Source organism: Ischnura elegans, chromosome 4, assembly GCF_921293095.1.
Source record: "Ischnura elegans chromosome 4, ioIscEleg1.1, whole genome shotgun sequence".
NCBI classification, from domain to species: Eukaryota; Metazoa; Arthropoda; class Insecta; order Odonata; family Coenagrionidae; genus Ischnura; species Ischnura elegans.
This window is the reverse complement of record NC_060249.1, coordinates 115,160,063-115,169,488: the sequence shown is the minus strand read 5'-3', so window position 1 is coordinate 115,169,488 and position 9,426 is coordinate 115,160,063.

The following is a 9,426-nucleotide window of genomic DNA, read 5'->3' as shown; positions in this document are numbered from 1 at the left end:
CAAAGGTTGGTAAGAGGTTATTTAAAATAGTCGCTGTAATTTTGGCTCACCACAAAGAACTGAAAGAATAATATTTTATTGCATTACAAGGGCTTTTTTCATAGAAGTTGAATCGAATATTCTATTGAATTTCACCGCAAATGTACACTTAAAATGTAGCTAACAGAGTAACATATATTTTTAGATGTAAATCATTACAATATCGCTCCTATAAACTTGCTAGTAAGTTATAAATATAACAATTAAACATCTAACCTTAGTGTCTCCAAAAATTATTCTAGGTGATGATCAACTCCGTTAATATGAACGCTAGAATTCCGTTTAAAATTTGGAACCAATCAGCAGAACATACAGAATATAATTCCTCTCATTGATTTTCAATAAATGCAACATGAACGTTTTTAGTTATTTTAACTTATAAACAAATAAGTGACCATGAGCACCTTCCTTGAGTGGGACATTGAGAGCTGAAATGGGCCAAGGTAATCCCCACACGGACAATAGGAAAGGGTCGGATCTCTCGCGCCGAGGGACCCTAATGGTGGTTGGGACCCACTTGGCATGTTTGACCGCGAAACCGTGAAAACACGGCCTTAAGCCTTTTACTTCGAAAAATTCAAGCCTTGAAAATCCGGCCTTCCTTCTTTAGCATTAGAAAATTCAGGCCGTAAAATCACGCCCTGCGTTGGGAACAGGTTAAAGTGTTTCAGATGTATATGTATTCATTGTAACAGTGGGGCTTCACAGTATTCTCATTTTTCCTTGCTCATTACATTTCCTTCTCTGTAATGATGGCAGAGCATTACCTCCTCCCTATTACACTCTGTTTCATGTCATATACACCCATGCCTCCCGTAACGTAGTGCAATTTCGATATAGCGCAAATTCGTACCTTGGGGAAACATTGCAACACAGTGTAGCCCGGAAATCGGGGGATCCGGGTTCGAATCCCGGTCAAGGCGAATGATTGTTTCTCTGTGGAACTTTCGCACTAATCTAAAAAATAAAACGCTCTCATGATAAAACGTAGACTTGCACTAATTATATGCAAAATTGCTATCATAATTTACGCAAATTAATAGTATTGCTTGCCTCTAGTATTTTTTTCGTTTATATATATCAATCGAACTCCATTGCTGTGCAAGGGCCAAAAGCATTACCCTCGTTATTACCAAGTTCATGGGACTGAAAAAGCTGAGGTTCGTAATAGCGGAGTTTGTGTGAATGTTTCTTTCAGGAATCATCGAAAGAAAAAAATAGCATACTTAGTCAGAATTTCTTTTCTCTTCGATCTCCCGCACTTATAATTTTCAAAGTCAATTCATTACATACACGATTAAATTATGTGCAAGTCCTCATTATATGAGGAAGATGCGTTGTGAGACCAAACTCGTAAGTTGATAAACCCATACAAGGCATTGAGGAGAGTGGTTATCCTGCAATAGAATGCAATATTGCATCACAATCATTAGACCAACTGATCTAGCTTGCAACATAGCCAGAGCCAAAAAAAATCGCCATGGGTGGGAAGAGAGAATTGGTGAAACGCTGAACAGTTCCTGACTTCACACCAGATTAAATGATACAATTTGTTCCAATTGTGCCCAAAGTGCGAGTTCCTACCTCTATGCCACATCGTGTCGCATCGGCAAATTCCAAAGGCACCAAATTTGAGATTTCGGGCGCGCTTGAATTCTTCCAATGCTCAAATCTCTGAAAATTGGTAAATCTAATGTGCATAGGAAGAGGAATGTGACTGCCTGTAATTCACGAGCGCTAATGGGTGGGTCACCACAATTCCACAGGAATGCAGCTTAGTATATGATGTGGAGTGCACATTGAAGTATCTCCTAATGGAGAAAGAACCAAAATTGTCGCTCTCGGACACAGTACGAGGAGAGAACTTAAACGTAGATCAGTGATGATAGCGTAGTGTATATCCATCTAAATGCGTTACTGCGGGGAATGGGATTGAGGTTCGTAATTTTGTAAAAACAAAAATTTCGTAATAACATTTTTTTACTATAGCTTGGATAGGCCTTTTCGTTGGGACCAAATGATTTGCTTCGTAATAACAATAATGCTGTACTCTTCATTGGGTCCAGATAGCCAGCCTACCGAAGTTAATTGTCTCGTCTGCTTAACAGAATGACAATAGTTAATTTAGATCATCAATTAAGTGTGGAGCTAGTGGAAATGAGTTCTTTTTTTTAAGCAACACAGTTTGAGACAAAAATTACCGTCATAGGTTATCGGGTGATTGACTTCCAGGTAGAGGGTCTGCGCTAAAGCCTTCAAGGTCATTGGTATTGCTTGGGAGATTGAAGTCATGATGCCTTATTCTGAATAAAGACGAAGTTAAAATATCAGTGACCTCAGCCGCACCATCCTCAACCAAGCAGTCAAGACATACGGAAAGTTCATTGTGAATCTGTGCAAAAATACAAAATCGTGGTAATCGCTCCGAGACGTTTATTGAAAGCTCCTGTTGGTTCCAGAATTTTAAACGGCAAGCAGGTATTTTCAGTGTGGCGATATCTGGAGAATATGCAAATGTTGATAGCGCAGTCACCACAACATTTTCTGATGAACTCCAAGCTGTGACTGAAAGTGGCTCCTTTCCCCCTCAACTAGTTTTTAGCGTTGACAAGACGATATTGTTTTGGAAAAGAATGCATTCTCGTTCATTCTTTTTCAGGGAAGGAAAACCTGGGTCAGGTTTCAAGGCATTTAAAGACATATAAAGACTGTAGCTGCTAATGCCTCGGAGGACCTCAAATTAAAATGATTTATCATTCATAAACTCCGCTAGCTACGAAATGGCATTCAAAGTAGCATTTGCCTGTCATTTCAATGAGCAACAAAAGGGCCTGGGTGACATATTAGTTGCTAATAGACTGGTTTGAAAAATCGTCAACTTCCGGCAATGATTAACGAACCTCTGAGATAGCAGATGTTAGCCCACCTGCACGACAGGAGGGAATTTCAAAAGCACGTAAGAATTTTTTTTAACATGAATAAAAGTCTTTGAATGTGTGCCGACTATTGTTAAAGATATTTTAAACAAAAAACATTTATATAAATGAGGTTTTCTAAGGCTATCTATGGGAATATACTTATAAATTAAGAATTGAATTCATTGTCTTTTGAGCAGTGTTTACAATTTTTAAATGAAATTCTATAATAAATATTAACATATATCTCGAGTTCTGTGTAAACATCAACATGGAAGCTGATGCTGCATTAAATGCGTTAATATTGACCTTAGAACTTCATTTAAAATTTGACAATTCTCAGAAAAAAATGAGGAATTCAATTCAAAGTCTGCAATTACGTGCCAAATACATATAAGCAATCCATAAGTTGACTGTGAACCAATGCCGCAGGTTAGGTCGTAACCCTGGAAAAGATGGAGCACAACTACTCTCGGAGTCCTAGATAGTGTGGAGTCCCCGCTGGGAAAGGTTGCAAAAGGTTGGAGCTTGTGATTATCCGCAAGACCCCTCTTAATGATTGTCCTCCAAAAATGCTCCATTACATGAGAAAGAAGAGTCTCTTGGGGCTCAGTACAGCAGTCATGCTAACATAAGACGAAAACTCTGCCGTCCCAAAAGGGTTAAGCATCCGAGAGGCGATTGAAATATCCAAACATCCTCATCATTTCAATTGAGAGGATGGCTACGCACTCCACAGCACATGGAAGAGACTCTTTTCCCCATACCCTTACGCTATTGGCCGCAAGGCAACCAATCAGGGCGAACCTACACCACTGGGCTGCCTATGTAACGGCAGCCAAAACATGGCATCATCACTTCGACCTGAAGACGCCTGCTGGAATGCAGGAGAAACTGTTGTCACCAACGCAACCACGACGCGGTGAAACCCGGAAAATGCAGCCTACATTACCAGCGCACCGCGGAAGCCTTCGCACCAGGGTTAAGCACGTTCATTAGCCACTCTATGCCTATGCGTTTAGAACTTTCAATGCCATTCCTTTGGAGGAAAGTGAGAAGCATAAGCACACGTAGCTGTGGGGTGTTTGCCGTTTCTGTCAACAGTCTGTACCAAGATTACGAGGACATCTTCATGGGCGTTGATGACGAGGTTGCGGACGTGCTGAAGCGTTGACTGCATTCTCGCTGTTATGAACCCACTAATACTCGTCAAAACATGCTGGCACTTCTTCTTCATCCCTTCCACCTACTTCAGCTATGGTCATGCCACAAAGAGATGTTTTCAGAGTCCACAACAAATTGATATGGGATGATGGGCAAACAGAATGAACTGCACAGGTTCTTTCCACCCAAAATGGAGGCAGGTATCAGCAACAAAATGTACCAAGATATCCCAAGGCACATCACCTTATGACAAGTGAGGATTCATCTGTAAGGATAGCCACAGCAGTGCTTGGTGGCTACTCTTTGGTGAAGGAATGTTAAAACATACTCAGAAATGCACAGTTGCTGAGGCAAAAAGACAACTGGAAAATGATGATTGGACCCTCAATGAACTTGATACCTTAATAGCTCTCCTTTACGTCGAAGGTTCTCTTGGTGGCTGAGCCTTAGAGCTTGATGAACTCAGGTCAACGACATGGGTGCTTCTGACATTTAGTCAATTATGGGTAGAAACAGATTTAGAGAAATTATGAGATTTATAAGGCTTGAAAATGTATCAGGGCAAGATAAAGAAAAGCGTTGGTCCCAAGTACTGTGCACCCTAACACAGACATTTTGCCAGGAGAAAAGAAACTCCCAAGTCAGTGAAGTATTACAATGCAACAAAATTGATTTAAAAAAATTTAAGTGGACTCTATGGCACAAACATTTTTAACAAAATCTGTCACTAGGCGCTAGCCATTGCGTGTTTTTTTTTTAATATTCTAGATGTATAAGGCATAAATGCATGGATTCCCAATGAAGAAGTTACAAAAGAGAGAATTTCAAAATGAAACTTCCTACTTAACCTTGCAGATGAACTCTGATATGATTACGTTCATAGGCGGATTTAGGGTGGTGCACAGGGGCACGTGCCCCCCAGACGCTTAAAAAATGGGCAAGATTTTTAACATGGTTACCATTACTTGCGTTTTATTTTATGTATTACAGTCTCAATCCTTAATATGTAATATTAATAACTTTCATATCCAAATAAAGAGAAAATTATGTACCACAGTAATTGTTCTATTTTATTTTTAATCTCAAATACGAGAAGACCTGTCAAACCCTTGATCCCCTCCCCCCAGAAAAAATCCTGAATCCACCCAATCTTCATGGGGGTGTACTTAAGTACAAGTGTAAGCTGCTAACTTAACTCTTTAGCGGTTTAATTCCATTAATATTCTTAAGTTTATGTAGTTTAATTAAAACCTTACATTTTCAATGTAAAAATAAAAGATTCCTTTTCATAAATATTTGAAAGTATACATGGCATCTCGTTCAGGCCTTTAATAGTAATCATGAGGACAATTTAGAAGTACATACATAAAGAAATTGCAGAAACGCATGCAGAGTCATTTAAAAAAATGTACCAATAAAACTAAATACATAGCTCTATAAACGCTGAAAGAAACCCATATGTGTACAGTGTTCTCCGAGATGAATAACAAATTAGAGTACTTAATAATAAAATGTTGACTAATCATATATATAAAAAGGTCATTTATTTTTAAAAATACCTATCATACATGAAAACCACTATTAGAACCAGTAATATTAGCTCTTAGATTTCTCACTACATATTTTCTTCAAAGTGTATATCGTAAATGATAATATGAGTTAAACATAGGCATTATTCTTTAAATAAGTGAGGTAAATGCAATGTAAAGCCTTAATAAAGACAGCTACTGGTCCTTAACAATCCCATGTACCTTTATTATTCAATCAAAAATCAATGAACAATGTATTTTAAAAAGTTTACCTGTTTGGACATCCAAGTAATTAAATCAATTACAATATTCCTTTCTGAACACCACAAAGGAATTACATATTGATATGATTGCTGTTTTAGAGGGAAATTCTTCCCCCATGTCTATCAGGTGCATGGACATTTGCAGGATCACCTTCGATCTCTGCTATCTATCAGCAGTGGGATATTTGGTGACTAAACAATTGAATGGATGTCAAAAATAGAAAATTCTGGTTAAAGGGTATATGTTCAAGAAAAAATCGAAGCTATTTCACCTCTTAGCCACTCAAAGTTGAGTAGGCTTATGCTTGAAGAAGAGAGGGGAAAAGCATTCAGGATCAGTAGGAGCACTTGGTGAATTTGACAAATGAAAAGTTTCATCAAAGGACCCAGGTTAAACTTAAGTTACCAACGCAGCAGCAAAAGTGCCTATTAATTTATCACTTGCATCCGTGAAGGAGCTGTGTGAGGGATATAATGGGGTATTTCAAGTCCAGGTATTTAAGCAGTCAGAAGGGGAGGGAGTCTGCTAAGGTAGACACAGTCACTGTCCTCCTGGGGTTCAAGGGAAATCCTTTGCATTTTGTTGAAGCCAGTGTACAGCTTCAAATGTGGATGGTGAAAGAGCATTTTCAAAGTACAGAAATGTTTTAACTGATCTGAAGACTTGCTTATAACCAGAAAACTTTGAAGTCATGCTGGGAGCATGGGTTAATCAGAAAGAATAGTTATGATATTAAGTTGCGTGCATAAGTAAATTGATCATTTTTTATGTAAGGCAGTTGCTTAATTAAGTTTGAAGTTTCTATGATTATTTTTATGCTGAATTTATCATCTAAGCATCCATACTTTGCACTACCTGGTGATCAGCAATTCCCACTTCGATAGATGTTGTTTTAAGTACATTTGGATCAATTAAGTTTATTTTTGTTCTCGGAAAAGGTTGTTTTAATCAACGATTTTTTTACCGCCTTTATAACAAAATGGACCTTTTTACATACTTTATACACTGATTTTTGGTCCATTTTTATACCGCTAAGTTGAAAGTTTTAATTACCTTTATTTAGGGGCCTTTACCTTTATTTATATATTAGGGAATGACCATAAAACATTATATTTTTTGATTTATGACCCTTCCCCCATAAATTGCATTTGAGCGAGGGTCAGGGGTTCACCTAGAGGTCTCAAATTTTTATGCCTTATTTTTGATCAGTCCCACAACTTTTTTTCATTGGGCCACATGGATTTGAAAGAAATCAATTTTTCCGATCTCCCCCACTCAACAGCCAACCTGTCCAGCCAGTAGTCTCTCCCCACGATCAGTCAGAGGTAATGATGGGCGGTTATGAGAAAAAACCGGTGTTAGGTTAACTGGTTATTTTGAGTGAGTTGAGTACCTGACTAAAAAAACCGGAGGAAAAAAACCGGTTATATTCAGGTTGTAAAACCTAAAGCATTGCGTGTTGCAAATCTTCAATTCTTAGAAAAACTTATGCATTTTTTAACTTCGTCCTCCTTCATCATTGTGTAGTTTATCGTAGAGACTTGCTTGTTTTTTTTAATATATAAGCCAATCAAAAACCGGTTGTTTTTCGATATCATTCACCTGAATGTTACATTATTTTTGGCAAAACCGAAAAATAACCCGAGAAGAAAAATTCGACACCTGATTCCCGCACTCTCTCGCAAACCGTTGGAACTACCAGCACTTTTGCCACTGCCACACGGCCCACTGGCTGAGGTTTTCCTGCGCCTCTACCGGCCACAGAGCTCATTAAAACCGGTTATTTTTGATGCAATAGAAAAACCTAGTGGCCAGTTAAAACCTAAGCGACGAGTACTCGTTGGCATAACCGATGGCAGGCGGGAGAGAAATAACCGGATGAGGGAGTACTCGTTGGGGAAACCTATCGCTGTGGAAAGGTTTTTATCAATGGGTCTCAAGTTGAAATGGAACGAGTACACGGTTATTTTTCGGTTTTGTGGATTATATCTAAACAACCAGCAGAAATAACCGGACTCCAAAATACTCTTGAGGAAACCATGCTGCTTATCATTGCGGTATAGGTTTTTTCTATGCATCTCAACAAGTAAAAACTGTAACGAGTACTTGGTTATTCTCCAGTTATTGCAAAATAACCTGAGGAAAATAACCAAGGCGTTGGAGTAGCTATTGTGGAAATGAAATGGATATGAAGTACATGAAATGTTATATTATTTGTGAAAGCATGCCTGCCATGTGACCAAATTCAATAATAAAAATATGAATATTGAAAATTCGGGGAGGGAGCCGGTACCCCCTTAGCTATTTATACAATCAGGTAATGTAAATTAAGGATGTCTGCATCATTGGAAGAGCTGCAGGGTTATAAGGGGGGCCCGACCCCCATTAGCCCCAGAAAAATCCGAGGGGGAGGGACTAAGTTTTTTTGCAGATTCCGTTATTTTCAAGCACGGTTGTAACAGGGTGGGTCGTGGCTCCACCAGAAGGGTGGTAGTCCCCCATAAAATTTCGGGGCCTGTAGGTGAAACACCGTCATCAAAATTGAGAAGAGAACGAAACCTGAAAGTCTGCCATACTACAATACATATAACATTTTCACTATTTGACCCATCTGTTTTCTAGCATCCATGTTGTGTTAATTGACTCCACTAATATACATTAAAGATCTTTCCCATGATATAAGTAATACACCTAGTGAGTATACCCCAACGATTTCCTAAGGTCATAGAAATTTAATCTTAAGTGTCAGTTAAAGTCCTCTGAACACCTGCAATGACAATACCACCATCTTTTATAGGCATAATGATCCTGATGCCTCCACAGTAGTGAGAGAGAATTGCTTCCTAAAGTGGCCCATAACAACCACAAACGAAAAAAAATATTAGTTGCCTCAGCTCTATCCCACTAGTAACAGAGTCGCGCAGGGGTGCCAACTTACAAAAAATATTGGGGGGGGGGGCTTAAAATGGGGACCTTGCCCCGGTAAATTTAATAAGTAGTGAATTTTAAGTTTTATAAGCATTTTATAAGAGTCATATGATCAACATAAGTACCCTGATCACTCGAATCTTGATATCTGTACACTCCGGGGAAAATCGACAAGCCTGACACATTTTTTCCTCACATCCGTAACGAATTTTTGGGGGGGCTCGGGCCCCCTCAGACCCCATGGAGTCGGCGCCACTGGAGTCGCCCAGTCCATGGTGAAAATGGCAAGGGAAGCAAAATCTGCTTGTTATAAATGGTTGAAACTAGGGGTGGTATAGGGATCAAGAATGGGGTCCTTACTCCCAGATATACAGCAAAATGTGTTAGGAGCAGAACAAGGGAGTGGTGTTCATTATCAGGGAGCTGTTTCTGACAACCTTGTAGACCTGCTTAAGCCTCTGGATGACCACAGTTTTCCTTCCACATCCACACAGGTATTCCGGCTGCGGCCAATGATTGGATAAGACCCTTGGCATTGCATTTTGAGGCATTCTTCTCACCAATCATGGCAGCGACTATCACTTATA